Source organism: Lathyrus oleraceus, chromosome 6 (genome assembly GCF_024323335.1).
Source record: "Lathyrus oleraceus cultivar Zhongwan6 chromosome 6, CAAS_Psat_ZW6_1.0, whole genome shotgun sequence".
NCBI lineage: Eukaryota > Viridiplantae > Streptophyta > Magnoliopsida > Fabales > Fabaceae > Lathyrus > Lathyrus oleraceus.
Genome location: NC_066584.1, coordinates 346060438 through 346087153, shown reverse-complemented (window position 1 = coordinate 346087153; position 26716 = coordinate 346060438).

Sequence of the window (26716 nt, the reverse complement as noted above, 5' to 3'; positions counted from 1 at the left end):
ATAAGCAGGTTTTGTTCCCGGCTTCCTGTCCTGTTGTCTAACTCTGTCTTCTTTTTTTATTTTGAAGACAAGCAGACTCACCGGTACTACACCAGAGCCAACATTTCAAGACTGACGGATCATCTGGAACAAGAGAACCGCGAGCTTAAAGAGGAAGTGGCCAGATTAAGTGCCCTGATGGAATTATTCATGGCTGCTCAGAGCCAGTCTTCTCCGACACCTTCAACTCCTCCCCAAAGGACAGTCATCTCTGAGATTGTCTCCTCGACTGTGCCTGCAGCTAGTGCACACTTTGCTCCAACGGCCATGCCAGCCGGATTCCCGTGGGGGATGCCTCCTAATTTCATGCCCGAGGGTCCTGCTCCCACCTTTGCTTCTATGCCGGCATCTAGCCCTGTCCTTGTTGTTCCTCCTCCTGTCATGCATACTCTGCCCAGAGTAGACGACACCATCTATCATTCTGAGCCGTCTGAGGGCCCAGATGTATATGAGAAGATGGACGTTATGAACGATCAATTTCTTGAGCTTCGCAAGGAGTTGAAAACTCTCAGAGGAAAAGATCTTTTCGGCAAGTCTGCTGCCGAACTCTGCTTGGTTCCTAATGTGAAAATCCCTGTAAAATTCAAAGTGCCTGACTTTGAAAAGTACAAGGGAAATACTTGCCCTCTCAGCCATCTGGTTATGTATGCGAGGAAGATGTTGACTCAGACCGACAATGATCAGCTCCTTATTCATTATTTCCAGGACAGTCTGTCCGGTGCTGCTCTGAGATGGTATATGGGTGTGGACAGCGTGAACATCCGATCCTTCAATGATCTTGGCAAGGCCTTCGTCAAACAATACAAGTACAATGTGGATATGGCTCTCGATAGGGATCAATTGAGAGCCATGTCCCAGAAGGACAAAGAAACCTTTAAGGAATACGCCCAAAGGTGGCGAGAGTTAGCAGCACAGATCGTGCCTCCGCTAAAAGAGAAAGAGATGACTAAGATCTTTTTGAAGACCTTAAGTTCTTTTTATTACGAGCGGATGATCGCTAGCGCTCCTTCTGACTTCACCGAGATGGTGAATATGGGGATGCGTCTAGAGGAAGGGGTTAGAGAAGGACGTTTGACCAGAGAAGAAGGCTCTTCTGCCAAATTTTATGGGGCGTTTGCGAAGAAGAAAGATGGAGAGGCACATGCTGTGACCTCCCATGTGAAACCAAGATGACCCTCTGTGAGGAGGAAGACCGTGCGTCCCACCGGTAACTAGCACTAGGTGGCTCATATAGCACGTGTTTTCAAAGATTATCAGCAGTACCAGCAACATAACAACAGTCAGCAATCACATCCGTAATATCAACATCAACAGCATCGTCCGCAACAGTAGGCCTACTAGCCTCGAAACAGTAATCAAACCAACGCGAGTTACGAGTGGAAAAGGGTCACCTTCGATCCTATTCCGATGACGTATGTAGAGTTATATCCCTCTTTGATAGAGAGGAAGTTGATTACTCCGCGAGACGCACCGGTTATACCTGCTAACCCCCAGTGGTGGTATAAGCCCGAATTACACTGTGTTTACCATTCTGGCGCTATCGGACACGACATGGAGAATTGTTACCCTTTGAAGACCAAGGTTCAAGACCTTGTGAGGTGTGGAATCTTGTGCTTCGAGGACGTAGGTCCTAACGTAAAGAAGAACCCATTGCCCGAGCATGGGAAGTTTGTCAACATGGTCCAGGGCTGTCCTGGCAAGTACAAAGTCAAATATGTCAGTCATATTCGACAATCTCTGGTCGAGATGCATCGTTTGGTATGTGATTATAGTCATTATGAGCATGACCACGATAGATGTTGAGTCTGTTCTGTCAATCAAAGAGGTTGTCGCCAGGTGCGCAAGGATGTCCAAGAAATGCTGGACAAAGGAGTTATAGAAATGTTGACGAAGATGCTGATGAAGTCAACGTAATTTCTCCAGTATTTCGGATCCCCGAGCCTGTTATCATCAAGTATGATGGTAGTAAGCAAAAGGTTTCTCCCGCATTAATCATCAAGCCAGCCGGACCAGTACCATACTCTTCTGAGAAAGCGGTCCCCTATCGCTACAATGTTGTTGGAGTAGAAAATGGAAAAGAGGTGTCCTTGCCATCTTCATCTGTAGTCAACATTGCTGATGTTAGCGGTCTGACACGTAGCGGTTGTGTATTTTCATCACCGCCAAAGCCCTAGGCTAATGCTGATTCTGTTAAACGCCCGAGTGGGAATGCTGTGAGCACTCCGAATATGGCACCTGTTGTTAAGCCCTCCTCTACATTGAGAATTCCTGCTTCTGTTGGCCCAAGCGGAAATATGAAAGAAGACTGTGATGAGATGCTGAAGCTCATCAAGAGAAGCGAGTACAATGTTGTAGACCAGCTTCTACAAACGCCATTCAAGATATCGGTGTTATCCTTGCTTTTGAATTCAGAACCACACCGAGAGGCTCTGCAGAAGGTTTTGGATGTGTGTAAGACCCCAATTTTGTCCCTAAGATCCCTCATGGCATCATAACACTTCATTTGCATAGCCTCAAGGATCATTGAGCATCTTGGTTCCCTTTGCCTTTGGGTGGGACTCTTTGTGAGTGGTTTGAGATAGCAAGCATGCTTGAATTGTATCATCATTGATTTTCACATTTTATTTACTAACCAAAAAGCACAAAAAAATATGTCACTAACATCTTTTGTTTGTAGCTTGAGCAACCACAAGGTCAAAAGCTTCTAGGAGATCCTTTGTGCAATGATATGGCCAAGAGAAGATGAAAGCAAGCATGGTGATGGTTCCCAAAGCTCTCATCCATCAAATATGCCTCCCTAGCATCTCAATTCATCATTTTGATCAAAGCAAGTCAAAGGGTTTGAGGCCTTGTTCTTCAAAGAAACCCTAATTCATCTGTGCACTACAATGCCTTGCTCTTGAAGCAACCTCATCCCATGGTCAAATACAATCAAGGTAAGTTCTTTAATTAATCATTTCATGCATATTTGAACTTATTTGAGTGTCTTCAATCATCAATTCACCAAGATATGAGTTGTGGACTTAACAAGTTGGTCAGTCAATTCATCTGACTATTTCGAAATACACTGAGACCTAACTTTTCATGTGTTGGTCAAATGGAGATAGTTCCAAAAGAAAAAATGTTCCTAAGAACAATATGAACAACTTTCATGTTCATTAAAATTTGATTTGAAGCATTGAAAACCAAATTCCATTCCAATACATTATAGGTCATTTTGACAAAAACCCTAATTTTTGGTCAACTTCCCAAGGACACAACTCATTCATTTTTTATGATTTTGAGGTGGGATCAAATGAATTGGAAATCTTTCGATGTCTACTTCAAATGTTATGTTGAACAAAATTCCAAAATCTCAAAGGAAATACATGTGATAATGCAAGACATTATAGGTCCTTTTGGGTCAAAGGCATTAAAAGTCAAAAAAGTCCAACTTCAAGTGCCCATAACTCTTTCATCAAAAATCCAAATGATGCAAAATATAAGTCCATTTTGATTGTATTGAAAAAATATACAACTTTTATGTTGGAGGTTTTTTCATATGAAACTTGCATCATCAAAACAGAAGGGCTTGAAAGTTGGCCAATTTTAGAAACCTTGCATTGACATGTTTTGCACATCACACTTTAAACTCAAATTTCATAAATTTCCACATTCCAAATGGACTTTTAACCAACATAACATTTGTTCCTCATACAAAGACCTTTCCAACCATTACCCATATGCCTATCCTTGGATGTTCTTAATGGTATTTTCGAAGAGGTGAATGATTAGGTTCAATTGTGGAATTCATGTTGAAACCTTGTTGCACAAGCCAATTCAGAGCAAATCACGCGTCCAAACCCTTGGCATTTGAACTCAGCTTGCATTTGGCATTACTTTTGGGCCTTGTGCATGATCATGCAAGCCCATGCAAGTGGTATCCAAATTTATGCACACAGATCATTCCACCCTTTCCTTGCCAATTCCTCTTTAAATAGCAGCTTCACTCCCTCCATTTCAGACCCCAATTTCAACCTGAAATGCTGCAGAATTCATTCCCCAACCATCATTAAAGAAGCAAGTTTCATTTCTCTTAAAATTTTCAGATCTCGAATTCAGCTTCATCTGGTTGAATTCATAGATCTAATGCTTCTAAACCTTCACCATACACTTCATTGAACTTCTATTTTGATAAAGCAAGCAAGGTTTCAAGCTCAAACCACCAGAACTCAAACTTTAACTCCAACTGGTATTTTCTTAGATTCTCCTAATCCTTGGACCTATTGGCTGTGATTTTGTGTTGGCTGAAGTCCTCTCAATGGAGGCATCATGTTTATGCTTTTAATTTTCGCAATTCATTGAGTTCATGATGAACACCAGATTTTTTCAACTTCTGATTTCTCAAATCATAGAGATCTAGAAGGAAAATGGATGGTATAGAGATGATGTACATCATCTTAGCTTTCTATTGATGTATAGATCACACGTTTTGGTTTCATTTTGAAGTTCTGCATTTTGGCCGGAATCTGGAAGCTCACCGGAGAAGACGGTGGCTCCGGTGGCTTCATCATGTCCAGTTTAAATCTGGACCGTTTGATCTTGTTTCCAGATTGAATTGTGTCCTTTGGATCTTATGACTTTCAATAATGCTGGATGCTTCGATGTTCACTCATGCCTTTCATGCGCGCGCATCTCACATCCGTCTGATCAACCACGTCAATTAATGAGGCTTGATCAGACGCTTGTGGTTTTTTCCATTTTCTGAATTTCTGATTTAACTTCTTTAATTCCATTAATTTTCAAAAATCAATATCTTCTTCATTTTTAATCCAAAAATTATGGGACCAATTGCATTATTTCCCAAATAAATTTTGGTTTCTATTTCTAATTTTTAATATTTTTTATTTTGATATTTGATATTTTTTGTGAATTTTCTCTTTTCTGGTTATTTTTAATTCATTTTAAATAGTTTTTAATATTCAAAAAATATAAAAATATTTTCCTAACCTATTTGAATAATGATGGATCTATGAAAAATATTCTCATCAATATTTGAATTGATTTGAGATTTATTTGAGATTTTAGTACAATTAGGTTATTTTTATTCATTTTTAATTGATTAAAAATAGTTTCTGACTTTTAAAAATGCTAAAAAAAATTGTCAAACTTTGTTTGACCTTGTTGCACTTAGGATAAATCACTTGGACCTTTCAAGGTTGATTTGAAGTGATTTTGAAGTTTGACCTTTCCATTTATTTTAATTGAAGTTTATTTTTAATATTAAAAAATGCCAAAAATAGTTTAATAATTTCTTGACCTCCAATCATCATCTCACTTTTGTTTTTGATTGTTTGACCTTGACTTTCAATGTTATTGGTCAACATATGAGGATTGGTACATTTTATTCCATTTAATGCACTTTAATTTTGCCATTTCCTTTTCTCTTATCCATATCCTTTTTCTTCTTCTTCTTCTTTTTTCCTTTTGATCAATGAGTTGAAGGTTGATAAGTTAGCATTGATTAGAGGGATTTAACCTTCCTTGATTCAAATCTAATTCATCTTGATCAATTGATCAAGTGAATGGCTTTGCATTAAGGATAGGTTGTCTTTTAAATCATGCATAAGGCTTAAACCAATACAAGATCAATTCTCTTCTCCTTTTTGGCATGGCAAGTTGTTGGGACTTAGTTCACTAATCAAGACTCCTAACTTTTGTTTGTTGCCTACATTATTATTGACCGACCTCAGATAGTTGTGACTTCTACATAAGTCCAATTACGATTGCTTAACATAGCGCTAAATTTGCCTTATGGCACACTAACTACTAACACTAACTATTGACAATTAACATTTACTTTATGCAATTTACTTTAATGCAATTTACTATTCTTGCACATATTATTCATTTTCTTTTCTCTTTGCTCACTTGAGCACATGTTTATGTTAATGCCATTTGCCTTTTGCTCACTTGAGCACATAATTGTGTATATATTATTGTGCTTGTGTTTTGTTTTGATTGTTGTGGACCAAATGCAAATAAATGGACTTAGTTTCTAGGACTTTCCCTATGCAAAGAAATGGAGAATTGGACTTAGATTCTAGGACCTTCCTTATGCAAAATTGAAGTAAAAAGATCTAAATGATGAAGATGGAATGGAAGAACCAAATCTCTAACTCTCTCTTGTCCATTCTTGTTTTACTTCTTGGAACTTTTGATGTGTGTGCTTTTGTGCTAGGAGTTTCCATTTGAGCTTAATTGAAGGACCATTGCCATGTTCATCCATGTGGAAGAAACAAGATACATTGAGAATCTCTTGTGAAACTTGTTTGATTGCTTATACTTCGTGGTTGCTTATTCCAAAGGATCTGACCTACTTGGATCATCAATATGATCTCAAGAGAGGAACTCCTAGTGTGGTTTCATTTCTTATACCTCACCTTTTTGTTTTGCTTAGGACTTAGCCATTCTTCTTCTTCTCTCCATTCTAACCCAAGCCAAAACTTTTGTGCAAACATTTAACTATTGTTTTCAAACATTAGAACACAAGCCTTATGCTTTTAATTTTCAAACTTTCTTTTCATAACACTTATTTTGAATTGAATCTTTAAGTCAACTTTGACCATTTTGTATATACTTCTAATTGGTAAATATAACCCATTCAAATGTGCTTTTGTGGTTCCAATGGCCACTTTCTTAATCAATTTTTTTTATAACCTTTAGCTATTAGGTTTGAGTTATCCTTGTGGTAGATGTGATACTCACCTATATCCTTAGTGATGGATAATGAGTCTTCCATGCTTATTATAGGGTTAACCCCTCACTAGCATGTTGAAGTTATCCTCACATGGTGGATTTGTGGTTTGGTTGAGTTTTCTCCCTTTGATAACAAAAGACCTTAAGGCTTTTAGAACCATCAATTCACCAACTCATTTTTTGAGATTTTTTCCCCGAACTACGAGGTTTTGATCCTAATCTTTTTATAAGATGGTACGTAGGCAATGGGTTTATCAATCCAAACAAAATGTAAATAAACTTGTATATTCTCTCCTCATCTCAACAATCATGTTTGCACAAACAAAATTTTCACAAGACAACAACCTTCACAAGTGTGAAAAGGGCTCCCTAGGAGTACCTAGGATGTTTTGGGTGCCTAACACCTTCCTATTGCATAACCAACCCCCTTACCCAGATCTCTGTTTCTTTTACTAGTTTTTGTTAAAACTTTTAGGTTTTTTGTTCGGTTTCTAACCATTCCTTTGGATAAATAGAAGTGCGGTGGTGACTCGACTTGTATGATTTACCTTGGATTTAGTCAATATCTCTAATGGTAACGAATACCCCGCTACAGAAAAGTGGCGATTCTGCTGGGGATATTACATGTGCCTAGTGGGTTGTGCCAACTTTTCATGCTTGTTGTATTGTATTGTTTTGTGACATATTTTTGTGCAATTTAGGATTACTGTATTGTATGTAATGATTGATTTTCTTGAGATTAATTCCTTGTATGCTTGGTGATCTTTGTGAGATGAGTTCTAAACCCGAACTCGAGTGCACTTAGGATAGGAGAATGGCATAGTCTTGTTGACTTGTGTGGAGTTATTCCTTAGCAAGTTGATTTTCAAGTCCATTCACTTGGTGGAGGTCATGTTGGGATCAATAATGTCTCACAAGTAAGTTGTGGTTAGACATTACTCTTTCCAATATAGACCTTAGAAGCCAAGGACCTTAGTATACCGAGCCCATCTTGGCATATTCTTAGGATGTAGTGCGAAAATCGTTCAAGTGTAAGATTTGATACGATTGTTACGCGATACTACACTCATAAGAGTCTCTCTCGAGAATATTTTTGGAATACGAGTAGTCGTTTCTTCGATAATATCCGAAAGATGGGATGATGACTATGGGAACCAATTGTAGAACATGTTTTGCAGGTTTAAACCCTAGTACACTCCCTTTGGGTGGTTCTTAACCTAAACTCCATGCTCGTGACTCTCAACAAACCCTTGATTCATGGTTGATCCGTTCATATATCCTTAATATCAATGGAACTTAGGTGTCGATAAGGTGTAAACCATAATCCACCAAAATGGAAGATTGATATTAAGGATGATATGATCCATCCCATGACCTTTGTTTGGTGTGCTTTGCTTGATCCTTGAGTGTGATTGTTGCATTCATGCATTCATGCACCCATTTGCATCCATATCATCAATAATAAAGGAAATTTTCAAGGAACTTAAGGGGTTAATTTGGAAAAATTTCAGACATGGAAAGACAAAGAAGAAATACAAAGAAGTACAGCTTCCGGCAACCAGATCTGAAAGAGTTAAGGAATTTGACATCCTATGTACTAGATCCCTTGGGTTTCAAAGCTCGTTTTGGGAAGCTTCTTCCTCTTCTGACTACTCGGGTGGACGAAGGATTGATGAGCGTGTTGGTGCAGTTTTATGATCCCTTGTACCATTTCTTCACTTTCCCGGACTTTCAGCTTTTGCCTACCCTTGAGGAGTATCCTTATCTTCTGGGGATACCTATTATGGATCAGGTGTCGTTCAATGGCTTGGAGAGTATTCCTACTTCTCGAGAGATAGCAGACATGTTGCACATAGATGAATCTCTGGTTGGTGCTCAGATGACTACCAAAGGTGGAATTCAAGGTCTCCCTTCTTAGTTCCTCATTGCTCAAGCTACTGTGTATGGGAAGGCCATGAGTGAGGATGCCTTTGAAGCCATATTCGTACTTCTCATCTATGGGTTGGTATTGTTCCCCAACATCGACAAGTTCGTGGATGTGAACGCTATTAGGATCTTTTCTACTCTTAATCCCGTTCCGACTCTGTTGGGCGATGCTTATTTCTCTTTGCATATGAGGAATGCAAAGGGTGGTGGCGCTATTGTGTGCTGTTTGCCTCTGTTGTAGAAGTGGTTTATTTCTCACTTACATCAGACGGTTGCTTTCAAGGAGAACAAGGGATGTCTACGGTGGTCCACGAGACTTATTCTCTCACTAATGATGATATCTCTTGGTATAACCGTGTGTATGATGGTGTGCAGATTATCGACTCTTGTGGTGAATTCTCCAATGTACCTCTTCTTGGTACATGTGGTGGGATTAACTACAACCCTATTTTAGCACGTCGTCAGCTTGGGTTCCCCCTAAATAATAAACCTAATAAGATTCTGTTAGAGGGTGTGTTCTTTCAGGAGGGTAAAGATCCCCAAGGTTTGAAAGCTAGGATGGTACGCGCTTGGCGCAAGATTCATAAGAAAGGAAGGAAGGAGTTGGGTCCTAAGGATTGCATCGCTTTGGAGCCTTACACTGCTTGGGTAAGGAAGAGAGCGTCTGAGTATCTCATGCCTTACGAGTATCCGAGACCTACACCTATGATTGTGGCTGGGCCTTCAACCCTCCCTAATCAAGGAGTAGAGGAGTTGAGAGACGAAGACCTATCACGTGCCTAGATCCGTGAAAGGGAAGAGTTGCTTCAGCAGATTAAGGAGAAAAACACTTTGATTGAGTTCCTCGAGCATCAAGTTATTGATGAATCTGACGATGCATGGACTTCTCTACTTCCTCAATCTTCCAAGTTTTGGAAGAGGAAGTACGATCGACTCGCTAAGGAAAAAGCAGATATGGAGGCAGCCTATGAGGAGGAAGTGAAGAGGCTTCGTGCATCTTATCTTCCTGTGTCCCGAGCTTTAGATGATTGTTTCTAGGGATCCATAGGATGATTATTTTCCTTTTCTCTTGTATATGATTGACAATGTTGTACTTCTTTTACTTGATAATTTGATGAGATATTCCCATATGCGATAAATGTTTAAGGATTCCAAAATTTGCAAATAAAACCCTAGAGTTCCTTTGAAATATAAAAAACAAATCATATGCACAAGCATTGCATGCATCATGTGCATAAGCAGGTTTTGGTTTCCGGTCCCTTGCCCTGTGGTCTAACTCTGTGCTCTTCATTTAGTTTGAAGACAAGCTGACTCACCGGTACTACACTAGAGCCAACTCTGCAAGACTGATGGATCAACTAGAGCAAGAGAACCGAGAACTCAAGGAGGAAGTGGCCAGACTGAGTGCTTTGATGGAGTCTTTCATGGCATCCCAGAGCCAGTCTTCTCCAACGCATTCAACTCATCCCCAAAGGACAATTATCTCAGAGATTGTCTCCTCTACTGTGCCTGCAGCCAGTGCACACTTTGCTCCTACAGCCATGCCAACCGAGTTTCTGTGGGGGATGCCTCCTAATTTCATGCCTGAGGGTCCTGCTCCCACTTTTGCTTCTATGCCGGCATCTAGCCCGGTCCTTGCTGTTCCTCCTCCTGTCGTGCATACCATGCCTAGGGTAGACGACACCATCTATCATTCTGAGCCGTCTAAGGGCCCAGATGTTTATGAGAAGATGGACGCTATGAATGATCAATTTCTTGAGCTTCGCAAGGAATTGAAAACTCTCAGAGGAAAGGATCTCTCTGGCATGTCTGCTTCCGAACTGTGTTTGGTTCGCAATGTGAAGATTCCTGTGAAATTCAAGGTCCCTGACTTTGAAAAGTACAAAGGGAACACTTGCCCTCTCAGCCACCTGGTCATGTATGCTAGGAAGATGTCTACTCAGATTGATAACGACCAGTTGCTCATCCACTACTTTCAGGATAGTCTGTCCGGTGCTGCTCTGAGATGGTATATGGGGTTAGACAGCGTGAACATCCGATCCTTCACTGATCTTGGCGAGGCCTTCGTCAAGCAATACAAATGCAATATGGATATGGCTCCTGATAGGGATCAACTGAGGGCCATGTCCCAAATGGACAAGGAAACATTTAAAGAGTATGCCCAGAGGTGGCGAGAGGTGGCAGCACAGATCGTGCCTCCGTTAGAAGAGAATGAAATGACCAAGATCTTTCTGAAGACCTTGAGTTCATTCTATTACGAGCGGATGATTGCTAGCGCTCCTTCTGACTTCACTGAGATGGTGAATATGGGGATGCATTTAGAAGAAGGGGTTAGAGAAGGACGTCTAACCAGAGAGGAAGGCTCTTCTGCCAAACGTTATGGGGTGTTTGCAAAGAAGAAAGATGGAGAGGCACATGCTGTGACCTCCCATGTGATATCAAGAAGACCCTTTGTGAGGAGGAAGACTGTGCGTCCCGCCAGTAAGTAGCACCAGGTGGCTCATATAGCACCTGTTTTCAGAGACAATCAACAGTACCACCCACATAGCAACAATCAGCAACCACCTCAGCAATATCAGCAATAACAGCACCGTCCGCAACAGCAGGCCTATCAGCCTCGAAACAGTTACCAAACCAGCACGAGTTACAAAAGGAAAAAGGTCACTTTTGACCCAATTCTGATGTCGTACGCAGAGTTATATCCCTCTTTGATAGAGAGGAAGTTGATTACCCCGAGAGACCCACCGACTATACCTGCTAACCCCCAGTGGTGGTATAAGCCTGAATTGCATTGTGTTTATCATTCTGGTGCTCCCGGCCACGACGTGGAGAATTGCTATCCTTTGAAGACCAAGGTTCAAGACCTTGTGAGGTGTGGCATTCTGTGTTTTGAGGACGTAGGTCCTAACTGTAGCACCTCAAATTTGCACCTCTCATTTGTATATCCATTTCATTTTTAGGTCATTAAGATTGCATTAGCATTGCATAGCCCATTACATGTCATCAGTCAAGACTAGTCAGGAGATTCAATTGTGCAAGGCAACAAGAGTATTTTCCATGACATCAAAGCCTTATGGTGGTTCCAATGAGTTCACATAACTCAAGGATCATTTTGAAGTAGTTTGGCCAAGTGTTGAAGGCTCAGAACTCATCAGTGCATGTGCAAGTCATCTGAGGCCCATGCAAGTCAACAAAAGTCAACTGCAAAGTCAACTGTGGATTTGGAGGTGGGAAGTGATTAGAGATGCTTCATTCATGTTCATACAAGTCTCATTTTACATTTCAAACACTCACATGGAAGAATTTGAAGTCAGGTCAAGACTTTCCCAAAATAGCAAGTGACCTATAATTTGAACTTTCCAAAAATGGAAAGTTTTTGGACCAACTTCAACTCAATCTTACATCATCAAGAAGGCTTCAAATAAATCTTTGTCCAACATGAAAGTTGAAGATCTTTCTCTCCCATTTCCAAAAAGTCCAAGATCATGGATTTATGATTTGTGGTTAAGGAGATATGATCAAATCATGGAAAAGTGTGCTTGAAGATTCAAATGGGCATAACTTTTGAACCAAAGCTCCAAAATGAGTGGTTCTTTTTGCATTTTGTTCATCATGACTTGTATTTTCCAAACATCTCATTACATGGCATGAAATTCCCTTGCATGATCATGTGCTCACTCATGAAGATTTTTGAAGGAAATTTCATAAAATCATCTTAGTTGATCATGTGCATAAAATATCACTTCCAAAGCTTGCATGGACTATTTTTAAGTGGTTTTGGGCCTTGTGTTGGTACTGTTCACGCATGCATGAAGTGCATGGGGGTGAAAATACCATTTTGCACATACACCTTACAATTTGTTAATCTTAATTGCATTTGGCTTAAACAAGTTTTCAGTATCATTAGCAAGTCATATATATTGTTAATCCTAACTGCATTCATCATTAACATCCATTTTCAGATCTAGATTCCAGAATCAACTAAATTTTTCTCTCAAAATATTTTCCAAAATTCTTCACACAAGAGCCATTTCTTTTGATAGATTCATGATTAGGAAGTGTTTCTGAGCAAGTTTGAACGTGGAATTGGAAGAAATCGTGCCATACATGGACCATACTCGAAGCTTGAGACATCCATGGAATTTTCAAAATCTACTGGATTCACGTGCAATTGAGCTTCAATATCTCCATCAATCATCTCCACAAGCCTTGTAGAAGAGTTTGGAACCATCACAAGCCTTGGATAGCACGATTTCAGTTTGTTGTTCTTCAAGAGGTCAGGATTCGACCTCTCTAATTCTCAAATTCTTTGTTATATTTGTATAGATCTTTGATTGGTGATCCTGCTGGTATAAAATTTGAGTGAAATAGTGCATTATTGAGCTAGTTATGGTTGATGCAAGTTTTGATATCATTTCTTATTTTGCTCGATTCTCCTTAATTATGATGATTCATGCTTAGCTTGTGTTTGATCTTTAATCTCCATGAGGGATGCAACATATTGATGTAATTAGTTTGGATTTCTGGAGATTTTGCTGGAAAAATTGTTGAACACCATGTACTGTTCATCTTCTTCGCGAGGAAGAAAATGATGTTCATGTTTAGGCCACGCTTTTGCTGTATAGCAACGGTTTCTCTGTGTTTCGCCAGGCTGTGCTAGGGTTTCATCCCTATTGGTCCAAATCATTGCCTTGTTTGCATTTCTGTTGGCTCACATTGGTTTGACCTTCGCCACTTCAGCGCTGACTGATGACTGTATAGTCCAGTCATTAATGAAACGCAGCATTTCATTGTGAAGCGCGCGCCACATTTGAACTGTTCCACAGTTCGATTCCCACTGAGCGCCTCTTTTCGAAATTGCCTTGCATTTGTTTCACATATTCTCCTATTTGGCCATGCTTGGTTCATTTGATTTCAATTATTTTCCCAAACTTAGAAAAATCATATAAAATAGAAAAATGCACCAATGTGATCCCAATTTTTTGCAAAATGCTCCTTATTCTGTCTAGTTTTTTATGAGCATGAATTTACAAGTTGTTCCTCGCTGGTAAAATATTTTGTTCTAGGATGATTGGATACATATGCATGTGTGACCTTGCCTTGCTTATCTTATTGTAAAATGCTCAAAAATGATCCAATGGCTTTGAAATTTTGTGTGTAGCTTCTTGAAACATTGATGAACATTTTGGCTTTGGTTTGACATTTTTCCCATGCTCCAATTCTGTTTTATGCTTGTGCTAACTTGGTGTGAGAATTTGTATCACACATTTGGTTGTCTGATTTGTACAATGTGATTGCCATGCCAATTGATCTCCAATGCTCCTGATTTTTTGTGTGATGAATGTTATGGATGTTTTAATTGCTCATGATTTTTTCCTGAATTTTTTGTATCATTTCTGTTTTGATTTGAATTGTTCATTCATCATGATCACACATGAACTTTGAAATTGCCTTTGACTTCACTTGATCATGAAATGCATTTGGTTAATGATTTTGATGTGAGCCTTTTTAGGATATGTCAATACGTGTTTGAAGTTGATTCATGTTAAATTTGAGCTTCTGTTTTGGATTTTTGATCCTCTTTTGACCCTAGGCTTTGACCTAGTGGTTTGGACTTATCATTTGAGTTGTGATTTCAGGTTCAAGTATACATCTCCATGAGTGATGATGATCCTTCATTTTAGCTTGATTATTGGTTGATGTTAGCTAACATTTGCTTGTTTTGTAGGCTTTGAGGACAATTCATTTGTCTTTGCCTAATGCCTTGCACCATTGTTGCTTGATTGGATTTGTCTATCTGTTTGATATTAACTATTGATTGTTGCCTGTACAGTTGAACTGATTGGTTTATATTTTTTTCACAGGTACTTAAGCTGCTTTAAGTTCATTTGAACTTGCTTTGTTAGCTTGTGGTTTTCTTACCACTAAGGTATAATTCCTTTGACTTCATGTAGTCTGGAAGACCTGTCATGTTATGTGGGCAGGCACCTGTCTGAAGCCCTCCTTAAGAGGCAATGCTTGTGTTTGTTTAATGTTGTGCCAAGCAGGAAAAGACCTCTCAAGAGGCAATTGGCAGATAGAAGGGATGTGCAATCCATCCCCTGCTATTCAGTTGTGTCATTCACTTTGCTCACACACCATGTGTTGATGCATTGTGAATAAGAACCCAAGATCTTGTTGTGTCAGTCATATGTGGAGAAGAGTTCCTACATTCTGAACTCCCACACTTTCTATTGTGAGTCAAGCTCTCCCAGGCCAGGGATAAGAGCTTTGAGGTCTTACCCTCACTTCTCATTTCATCTGCTTCACCCTAACTCTCAATGTTAGGGTTAAGAGCTAAAAACACCCCATTCCAGTTGGCTTGTTTTGTAGCCTAGCCTTGTATGAGCCCAATTGTTTGCATATAGTGTGTGTGCTTGCTTTATTCTGCTTGTATTTGCTTGGTTGTGCTGTTTAGGCTAGCTTGCTTCCTGTGCAAGTTAGGATAGAAACCTCAACATAGGGATCGTATGCATGACAACTTCTAGGCTCGAGTCGTAGTCTCCCTAGTAGTTTGTGTCTCCCTTTGTCTCTGGTTAGGTTAGAAGTTCTTTCCCTGTGTAGGGGAACTACGTCGCCCTGATCCTCATACCAGATGAGGTACGTAGGCAGGAGATGAGCTGATCTCTCCGGGCGCCCTTTTTCTTTTTTCAACCCTTTGTGTGTGTTGGAGTCTGACGTAAGTCCAGCGATTGGCAGTTGGTTTCCTGTGTCTTGTTTGCTTGTTGGAGTCTGACGTAAGTCCAACGATTGGCAGTTGGTTTCCTGTGTGTGTTTGTTGGTTCGGAGTCTGATGTAAGTCTAGCGATTGGCATTCGGTTTCCATGTTTGCTTGTTTGTGTGGAGTCTGACATAAGTCCAGCGATTGGCAGTCGGTTTCCAGTGTCTGTGTTTTGTTTGGCGTGCGTTAGCCGAGCTACGAGTGCTCTGATTCTTCCGCTGGTTAGAGAAGATACGTATGCATAGGATGTGAAATCCTAGCGAGCACGTTTCCCCTGTCCCGAACTACGTCAACTCTGATGTCGGTGTCTGACAGACTACGTAGGCCCAGGATGCGATATCCCCCCGAGTCCCGTTTCTTTTGTCTTTCTGTGTTTCCTTCCAGCCTTGTGCAGTTTGTGAGCAGTCTTTGAGCAACCTTATCCTTTCTTTTGTGCGTGGATCCCGTCGAGTACGACGGATGCGTAGGGGTGCTAATACCTTCCCTTCGCATAACCGACTCCCGATCCCATCTTTCTCTGGTTGCGAGACCATGTCTTTTCCAGGTTTACTTCGAGCGTTTCCTTTCCCTCTTTTGGGATAAATAACGCACGGTGGCGGCTCTGTTGTTTCGTTTTCCCGCCGGTTTTTCGCGTAATGTGACAGCTGGCGATTCTGCTGGGGAAATCTAACAATATAGAAGTTGACCTCTTGCTGGTCCATCTTCCCTAAGCGAGCCACTCCTAGCGCTCTTTAGAATAGGGTTTGGTTGCTTTTGTTGTTTCATTTATTGCATTTATTTGTTTATATTTGCATTTATGTTTGCATTCATCATATTTTCATCTGTGCTGGCTGTGTGTTTGTCTCTCTGTGGGGTGGGAGTTACAAGAGGTAAAAGGCCCAATACCCAGGCTATGAGTGAACTTTAGGACACCTAGGAATAGAGTGATTCTTGGGAAGCGGGTGGTATTGCGCCACTTAGCGGAACATGATATCACGAGCAGTTCAGATCCTGATGGGGTATTATCGGTGCATACATAGGGTGTGTACATGATGATATTCTATGAAAGGGTTGTTTATCCTGCGTTTCTCTAGACCTTACCCTGGCCTAGATGACACCCGTGAGTGGGGAGGGAATGATCATATTACAGGTACCGTTGGTGACTCTTGGTTCCTGTTGGTGACTTGGTACATAATGGGTTCCAGATGACTTTGGGTCTCAGATGACTTTGTGGTTCCGAATTCAAGCCGAAGCTTTGAACCTGTGCTCCGTAACACACAGCCAACCAGTCGTGTTTGCATCATTTGCATCATAGCATATTTATTTTCAAAAAAATAATGCAATAAAAAAAAAAAAAGAAAAGAAAAAAAAGCTAATCTCCTCATGCATATCATTTCTCAGGTTCATTCAGGAGTCTGTTCACTGTGAGAGATGGCATCCGTTCCAGAGTTGAAGAGGAAGACGTGCACCTACAGTTTTCACCGTGAGCCATTGACATCTTTGATAGAGTTGAGCAACTTTGTGACCAGCGGTAATCAGAAGGTGTTTGTTGATGGGTATGGGGATTTGTTGACACTGTTGAAGATGATGGTAGATCCAGTACCGTTGCAGACTCTTCTACAGTTTTATGACCCACAGCTCCGTTGTTTCACCTTCCAGGATTATCAGTTGGCTCCCACTCTTGAAGAGTATTCTATCTTGATGAATGTACCGATAAAATACCAGGTGCCTCTCTTGGATGTTCCAAAGGAGGTTGATTTCAGAGTCACTGCCAGAGCTTTTCATTTGAGTATCAAGGAAGTGAGTGACAATTGGAAGTCGAGTGGTGATGTGGTGGGGTTACCTTTGAAGTTCCTGGTGAGGATGGCCACAGAAGAAGCAAAGAAGGGAAATTGGGAAGCTTTTCATGCTTAGTTGGATATTATGATTTATGGGATTGTCTTGTTCCCGAGTATGCCTAATTTTGTGGACTTTGCTGCTATCACTATTTTCCTTGGAGGAAACCCAATTCCTACCTCGTTAGCTGACACTTACTATGCTATTCACAGTAGGCATGGTAAGGGTGGAGCTATCAGATGTTGTCTCCCATTGTTGCTCAGATGGTTTTTGTCTCTTCTGCCAGTCAGTGGACCTTTTGTGGATACTCAGAGCACTCGTAGGTGGACTCAGAGGATTATGTCTCTCACCTCCTATGATATCAGGTGGCAAGCTTGCCGGATGAATGTGCGTAATGTCATCATGAGTTGTGGAGAGTTTCGTAATGTGCCACTCATAGGGACTAAAGGTTGCATCAATTACAACCCGGTTCTTTCTCTTCGCCAGTTGGGGTTTGTGATGAATGGAAGACCACTAGATGCTGAGATAGCTGAGAGTGTGTATTTTAAAATGCGGAATGACCCTGCTAGATTGGAGCAAGTAGGAAGAGCTTGGAAGACTATTGGTGTCAAGGATGGAGCTGTCCTAGGGAAGAAGTTTGCAGTTGCTATGCCTGATTACATTGATTGGGTCAAGAATAGAGTTGAGACTTTGTTGCTGCCGTATGATAGGATGGAGTCATTGCAAGAGCAACCACCTTTGATACTTGCTGAGAGTGTGCCTGTTGAGCACTACAAGCAAGCCTTGATGGAGAATCGTCGGTTGAAAGAGAAGGAACAAGATACCCAGATGGAGCTTTACAAAGCTAAAGCTGACAAATTGAACTTGGCTCATCAACTCAAAGGCATGCAAGGTGGAGATGATAGCAGATTGAAGAGCAAGAAGAGGTCTTATGAGGAGATGGAGACCTTGTTGAATGAAGAACACCGTGAGTGCTTGAGGTTGCAGAAAGCTGAGGCCAATTACCAGAAGAAGATACGAGACCTGGAAAAGCAGCTTAGAGACAAAGACATCCAGTTGAAGAAGGAGGTAGACTTGAGACGTGCATCAGAGAGCCAGCTTGGAGGAGAAGTTGTGGAGCTCAGAAGGCAACTGAAGGAGAAGCTCACTCCTCTGCCAGAATGTTCAGAATGTGACCTGTTGATAGACCAGTGCCAGTACCTAAAGACTCTCATTCTTGGAGGGCATCTTTCTTAGCTTGTATCTGTTGTTTATGTTGAGAATCACCTTCAGGCTTGTTGGATGGGATTCAATGTTGTACTCTGATCGTTTGGACCTTTGTTTGAATATCGTTGTATGATCTCTTGTGCTCATGTCTATAGATGAGGTTGTTGTTGCTTCACCTTGTGCTCATTACCCTGTGTAGTTTGCTTCTGTTTTGTTCATTGTTGCAGGTTGCCATTTCTTGAAAGATGGATCAGGCTCTTGAATGCCTGAGAAATGAATATATCATGTGCATCGTACGCATCATTAGCATCATACACATAGCATTCTTGCATTACAGGTGTTCTTGAGCAAGACTTCTCATTCTGGTTCCTGTTTCAGGCAGGATTGCTGATCAACGTCCGCACCGCTACTCTACGAGGTTGAATCAACAGAGGAATATGGATCAAGTGCAAGCTGAATTGGCTGAGATGAGGCCTAACATGGCCCAGTTCATGCATATGATCCAAGGGGTTGCGCAAGGTCAAGAAGAACTTCGAGCCCTAGTCCAGAGACAAAAAGCTGCAATTCCACCGGTCAACCATGCTTTGCCAGAGGGAGGCCCAATCAATGACCCTGCTACTGCTGCTGTTCCCATCAACAACTTTGCCGTGGGTGATGAGTTGAGGGGTATCAGAATCAACGGTCAACCTATTGCTACAGAGACCGCTAATGTCAGAGCAAGTCGTGCTCCAGTTCGCCATCCTGCTCCGTTGGTTGACAGACAGGAAGACATGTTTACTCTCCTCAGTGAGGATAATGAAGTTGTGGAAAGAACTGACGAAACAGATAGGAGGGTTGATGCCCTAGCTGAGAAGATCAGAGCCATGGAGTGTCAGAACTCTCTGGGGTTTGATGTGACAAATATGGGGTTGGTGGAAGGATTGAGGATTCCTTATAAGTTCAAAGCGCTTTCCTTTGACAAATACAATGGTACCTCTTGTCCTCGCACCCACGTGCAGGCCTATTTCAGGAAAATCTCTGCCTATACGGACGATGAGAAGATGTGGATGTATTTTTTCCAGGATAGCTTGTCTGGAGCTTCCTTGGATTGGTACATGGAGCTGAAAAAAGAATCCATCAGAAGTTGGAGGGATCTGGGTGAAGCCTTTCTGAGGCAGTACAAGCACAATATGGACATGGCTCCGAGCCGGACTCAGTTGCAGAGCCTATGTCAAAAATCCGGTGAAAGTTTCAAGGAGTACGCCAAGAGATGGCGGGAATTAGCTGCAAGGGTGCAACCTCCGATGCTGGATGGGAAGTTGCCCATTCGGTAGTTTTTCTGATGTGGTTATTCGTGGAGAGCGAACAAAAAGTCTCATTAAAGCTGGGAAGATTCAGGATGCCGGTTCCTCATCTTCAAAGAAGCCATTTTCTGGGGCACCCCGAAGAAGGGAAGGTGAAACTAATGCAGTGCAACATCGTAGAAGTGTGAACAGAGGGCAATAACGCCAGGTTGCTGCAGTAACCATCCCAGCACCTCAGCCACGACAACAGCAATAACAAAGAGCACCACAACAACAACAGCAACGTCCGTTTCAGCCGAGACAGAGGATGCCGGACCGTCGATTCGACCCGTTACCTATGACATACGCTGAGTTGCTGCCCGAATTGCTCAGATTGGGGTTTCTTGAGTTGCGTATGATGGCTCCGTTGACAAAGATACCACCTGGGTATGATGCCAACGTTCATTGTGACTTCCATTCCGGTGCACCGGGGCACCATATCGAGAATTGCCGAGCTTTTCATCATAAGGTCCAGGACTTAATTGATGCCAAAATAATCAATTTTGCTCATGTGCCTAATGTTGTGAACAACCCTATGCCTCAGCATGATGCACATAGGGTGAATAATGTGGAAGATGGAGAAGCTGTAGACTTGGTAGTCAACGTTGATGATGTTCAGACCTCGCTGGTGGTCGTAAAAGAGCGTCTGTTGAATGGGGGAGTGTACCCGGGCTGTGATCAGGGTTGTTTAGACTGTGCAGAATCAGAGAATGGGTGTATGCAGTTGAAGACTGGTATACAGGGTTTGATTGATGAGGGTTGTTTGCAGATTGCTAGGGCCGTGAAAGATCGTGGGGTGGTGTCAATTGTCACCATTTATTTCAAACCGTCCGTGGGACGTGGCCAGAGAACTGTTAACGCACCTGCAACTATTGGTACTCCTGTTATCATATCTGCTCCTGTAACTGTCAGTGCTCCCACTACTGTTGTTGTGTCTGGTAGAAGGGCTGTTGAGGATAGTAGGGCTGTGCCGTGGAAGTATGATAATGCTTACCGCAACAACAGAAGGGCTGAAAGTCAGATCCGGCCAGTGAATCAAGCTCCTGTAACTATTGGTGTGCCGAGTAGAGCTCCTGTGACTGTGAGTCTAGTGGTGGACAATGTAGGAGGACCTGGAGGTTTTACCAGGAGTGGTCGTCTGTTCGCACCATAGCCGTTGAGAGACAACAATAGGGAGGCTCTCGCCAAAGCAGGCTGTGGTTGAGCAAGAACCTGTTCAGAAGGAGGCGCCTGAGGGCTCGTTCGAGAAAGACGTGGAGGAGTTTATGAAGATTATTAAGAATAGTGACTACAAGATTGTAGATCAGCTGAATCAAACTCCGTCCAAAATCTCTATTCTGTCCTTGCTATTGTGCTCTGAGGCACACCGTAATTCCTTGCTGAGAATGTTGAATCTGGCTTACGTGCCTCATGAGATCTCTGTCAACCAGTTGGAGGGTGTTATTGCTAATGTGAGCACCAGGCATGGTTTGGGGTTCATAGACATGGATCTGACGCCTGAAGGTCGTAACCATAACAAGGCCCTGCATATCACTATAGAGTACAAAGGCGCAGTATTGTCACATGTGTTAGTGGATACTGGCTCGTCTTTGAATGTGTTGCCCAAGAAGACCTTGAGCAAGATTGATGTTGAAGGCGTTGTCCTCACTCCGAGTGATCTTATTGTTCGTGCTTTTGATGGATCCAAACGGTCTGTTTTTGGTGAAGTCACTTTGTCGGTGAAGATTGGCCCTGAGGTCTTTGATATTGTCTTCTATGTGATGGATATCCAACCAGCATATAGTTGTCTTTTAGGGCGTCCCTGGATACATGGGGCTGGAGCAGTTTCGTCAACTCTCCATCAGAAGTTGAAGTATGTCTGGAACGGTCAGATCGTGACAGTGTGCGGCGAGGAGGACATTCTGGTGAGTCATTTATCCTCTTTCAAGTATGTGGAGGTGGATGGTGAGATCCATGAAACTCTGTGCCAGGCGTTTGAGACCGTTGCTATTGAGAGGGTGGCTTTTGCTGAGCAGAAGAAGCCAGGTGCCTCAATTGCATACTACAAGCAGGCTGTGGAGGTTGTCAGCTCGGGCAATGCAGAAGGCTAGGGCAAGATGGTGGACCTGCCTGTCAAAGAAGATAAATTCGGTATTGGTTATCAACCTCTGCAGGCAGAGCAGGGTGTTCAAGAGCAAAAAGGGCCGAGTACCTTCACCAGCGCTGGGCTGATGAATCATGGAGACGTCTTTGCAGCCGGTAGTGAAGGCTGTGACAGTGATTATGATCTGAATAACTGGGTTCGCCCGTGTGAACCAGGGGAGACGATCAACAATTGGACAACAGAAGAAGTGGTCCAAGTTAATCTTCAAACAGAGTAATTTTCTTTTGTTTTTCATTTTGCACAAAACCCTACGTTCTGCCCAAGGCGTAGTGGTTCATTGTAGGGCCTCATCATGTTTTTCAATGATATCATTAATAAAGGACGTTTTGCAAACAATTTTGTGATCCCTGTCTTTCTGATTTGTTTTTCATTTTCAAAAATAAAAATGGCAATGTTTTTTGTTTTTGTGACTTTCTTGAACTCTTTTTTCTAAAATAAAGCATTAAACATGCAGAATCGATCTTACGGACTCCACTATAAACAGTTCTGGTATGGCTCAGTATGATTTCAATAATCCCATCTACCAAGCTGAAGAGGAGAGTGAGGAAGATTGTGAACTCCCTAAGGAACTGGTCAGATTATTGAAGCAGGAGGAAAGGGTCATCCAACCTCATCAGGAGGAGTTGGAGATTATTAATCTTGGTACTGAGGACGCCAGAAGAGAGATCAAGATCGGGGCTGCTTTGAAGGAAGACGTCAAGAGAAGGTTGATTGAAATGCTAAGAGAATATGTGGAGATATTCGCCTGGTCGTATCAAGATATGCCTGGGTTGGATACGGATATCGTGGTGCATAGGTTGCCTCTCAGAGAAGATTGTCCTTCAGTCAAGCAGAAGCTTCACAGAACTAGTCCTGATATGGCTGTCAAGATCAAGGAAGAGGTTCAGAAGCAGTTGGATGCGGGTTTTCTGTCGGTGACTACTTATCCCCCGTGGGTGGCCAACATCATTCTCGTGCCGAAGAAGAATGGTAAAGTCAGGATGTGTGTCGATTATCGGGATTTGAACAGAGCCAGTCCGAAAGATGATTTCCCATTACCTCACATTGATGTATTGGTTGATAATACGGCTCAATCCTCGGTTTTCTCTTTCATGGATGGATTTTCTGGCTATAATCAGATTAAGATGGCGCCAAAGGACATGGAAAAGACGACATTCATTACACCTTGGGGCACGTTCTGCTATAAGGTGATGCCATTTGGGCTGAAGAATGTCGGTGCTACCTATCAGAGGGCTATGACGACTCTCTTTTATGACATGATGCACAAAGAGATTGAAGTGTACGTGGATGATATGATTGCGAAGTCGCAGACAGAAGAGGAGCACCTGGTAAATCTGCAGAAGTTGTTTGAAAGGCTGAGAAAGTTCAAACTGAGGCTGAATCCAAACAAGTGTACGTTTGGGGTGAGATCCGGTAAGCTGTTGGGTTTCATTGTCAGTGAGAGAGGGATTGAGGTTGACCCAGCAAAAGTAAAAGCTATTCAAGAAATTCCTGAACCGAAAACAGAAAAGTAGGTTCCTGGGTTTTTATGGAGATTGAACTACATTGCTCGGTTTGTATCTCACCTAACTGCCACGTGTGAACCGATTTTCAAATTGTTAAGAAAGAATCAAGCAATCAGGTGGAATGATGACTGTCAAAAAGCTTTTGATAAGATAAAAGAGTATTTACAGAAACCTCCAATCCTTATACCTCCAGTTCCTGGGAGACCTCTAATAATGTACCTGTCAGTGACTGAGAACTCGATGGGGTGTGTATTGGGACAGCATGACGAGTCTGGTCTAAAAGAGCATGCCATATACTACCTTAGCAAAAAGTTTACCGACTGTGAAATAAAATATTCGCAGCTTGAGAAAACTTGTTGTGCTTTGGCCTGGGCTGCTTGCCGACTAAGACAGTATATGTTGAACCATACTACCTTATTGATTTCTAAGATGGATCCAGTGAAGTACATCTTTGAGAAGCCGGCTCTCACCGGACGTGTTGCCCGTTGGCAGATGATCTTAACAGAGTATGATATCCAGTACACGTCGCAGAAGGCCATCAAAGGTAGTATTCTGTCAGACTACCTTGCCGAGCAACCGATTGATGATTATCAGCCGATGATGTTTGAATTCCCTGATGAAGACATCATGTATCTGAAGATGAAAGACTGTGAAGAGCCTCTTGTCGAGGAAGGACCGGATCCTGATGACAAGTGGACATTGATGTTTGATGGGGCTGTGAATATGAATGGCAACGGTGTTGGGGCAGTACTGATCAATCCTAAAGGTGCTCATATACCTTTTTCTGCCAGATTGACTTTTGATGTAACCAACAACGAGGCTGAGTATGAGGCTTGTATCATGGGGATAGAAGAAGCCATCGATCTAAGCATCAAAACACTGGACATTTATGGAGATTCCGCTCTAGTGATTAACCAGGTCAATGGAGATTGGAATACCAATCAGCCGCATTTGATCCCTTACAGAGATTACACCAGAAGGATCCTGACGTTCTTCAAGAAGGTCAAACTGTATCACGTCCCCCGAGATGAAAATCAGATGGCTGATGCCTTGGCTACTTTGTCGTCTATGATCAAAGTCCATTGGTGGAATCATGTGCCACATGTTGCGGTGAATCGACTCGAGAGGCCTGCGTATGTGTTTGCAGCCGAGTCTGTTGTTGATGAGAAACCGTGGTACTTTGACATCAAGAATTTCCTCAAGAGCCAGGAGTATCCTGAAGGAGCGTCAAAGAATGATAAGAAAACCCTGAGAAGGCTAGCCAGAAGCTTTTATTTGAATCAGGACGATGTGTTGTACAAGAGGAACTTTGACATGGTTCTGCTCAGATGCGTGGATAGACACGAAGCAGACATGTTGATGCAAGAAGTGCATGAAGGATCTTTTGGTACCCATGCTGGTGGTCATGCAATGTCCAAGAAATTGTTGAGAGCCGGTTATTATTGGATGACTATGGAATCCGATTGTTTCAAATACGCTCGGAAGTGCCATAAATTCCAGATCTATGCTGATAAGGTGCATGTACCACCAAGCCCTCTGAATGTCATGAATTCGCCTTGGCCGTTCGCCATGTGGGGCATTGATATGATTGGGAAGGTTGAGCCTACTACTTCTAATGGACATCGCTTCATCCTGGTGGCGATTGATTACTTCACCAAGTGGGTGGAAGCAACTTCCTATGCTAATGTTACCAAACAAGTGGTTGCCCGATTCATTAAGAAGGAAATCATCTGTCGTTATGGGGTTCCTGAGAGAATCATCACCGACAATGGTTCGAATCTCAATAACAAGATGATGAAAGAGCTTTGTAGAGATTTCAAGATTGAACATCACAATTCTTCTCCTTACAGACCGAAGATGAATGGTGTTGTAGAGGCAGCAAACAAGAATATCAAGAAGATTGTGCAGAAGATGGTCGTGACGTACAAGGATTGGCATGAGATGCTGCCTTTCGCTTTGCATGGGTATCGTACTTCAGTATGTACGTCGACCGGGGCAACCCCTTACTCCCTTGTGTATGGTATGGAAGCAGTCCTACCTGTTGAAGTGGAGATTCCTTCTCTGAGAGTCCTGCTGGATGTCAAGCTTGACGAAGCTGAGTGGATTCGAACAAGGTTTAACGAGTTGAGCCTTATCGAAGAGAGGCGGCTAGCAGCTGTGTGCCATGGGCAGTTGTATCAGAGAAGGATGAAGAGAGCCTTTGTTTAGAAAGTGTGTCCTCGAAGCTATCAGACTGGTGATCTAGTTCTGAAGAGGATCCTTCCTCCCGGTACAGATAACAGGGGCAAATGGACTCCTAATTATGAAGGTCCATATGTTGTTAAAAAGGTTTTCTCTGGTGGAGCCTTGATGCTTACAACTATGGATGGTGAATATTTTTCGTCCCCTGTTAACTCAAATGTATTCAAAAAATACTTCGCATATATTGACCCGCTGGACAAAAAGAATAAAAGAGTCCAGGCAAAAAAGGGCATCCCAGCGAACCAAAAAAAAAAGAGAAAAAGGTTCAGGCAAAAGTTAGGGATAAAAAATGAAAAGAATTTGTACACCCGGTAAGTCGAAAACCCGCAAGGGCAGCTTAGGCAAAAGTGGGTATCCTGGTGGATTGAAAACCCGAAAGGGCGATCCAGGCAAAAGAGGGATTACAGCGAAGACTACAGGCTGAGTTATCTGTACTTCATCGCGCTTCATCGTCTACCATCTCGAAGGATATGATCGGTCCAGTCATTCTTCTCAGAAAGCAAGGAATTTGGGGAGAAATTGATGATTTGCGAGTCATAACAGAATTGGGAAATAGTGGATGCCGTATTCACATTGCCATTAGGATAGATTTTTCCTTTTGTGCGCAATTACCTCTTCCTAGGAATTGCTTCCTGATGTATTTGCCGTTTCAGGCCCATTTTCAATCAATAAATGTCGTTATTCAGATAATTTGCTCTTTTGTTTTTATTTTTACTGTTTTGTTTGCAAAAACGTCCGAATTTTTGATAAACATTGCATATAAAAACATGAAGGCTAGACAATAACGTGCAGAAAGATAAAAATTTGAAAATCATTTTGAATGTTGAGTGCACTTGAGTGTATCTTGTCCATGCGATCCCTTGGGGCATGTATGTCTTGTTGGTTGCAGATTATCACCTTTGGTTCCTGGCTGAAGTAGATAAGCCACGGTTTGTTTAAGGATGTTGTCAGCACTGTCCAGTAGTGTGAGAGGATGGGGATCTTCCCCAGCAGTTGAAGCAAGTTCAGGACTTGTCTACCC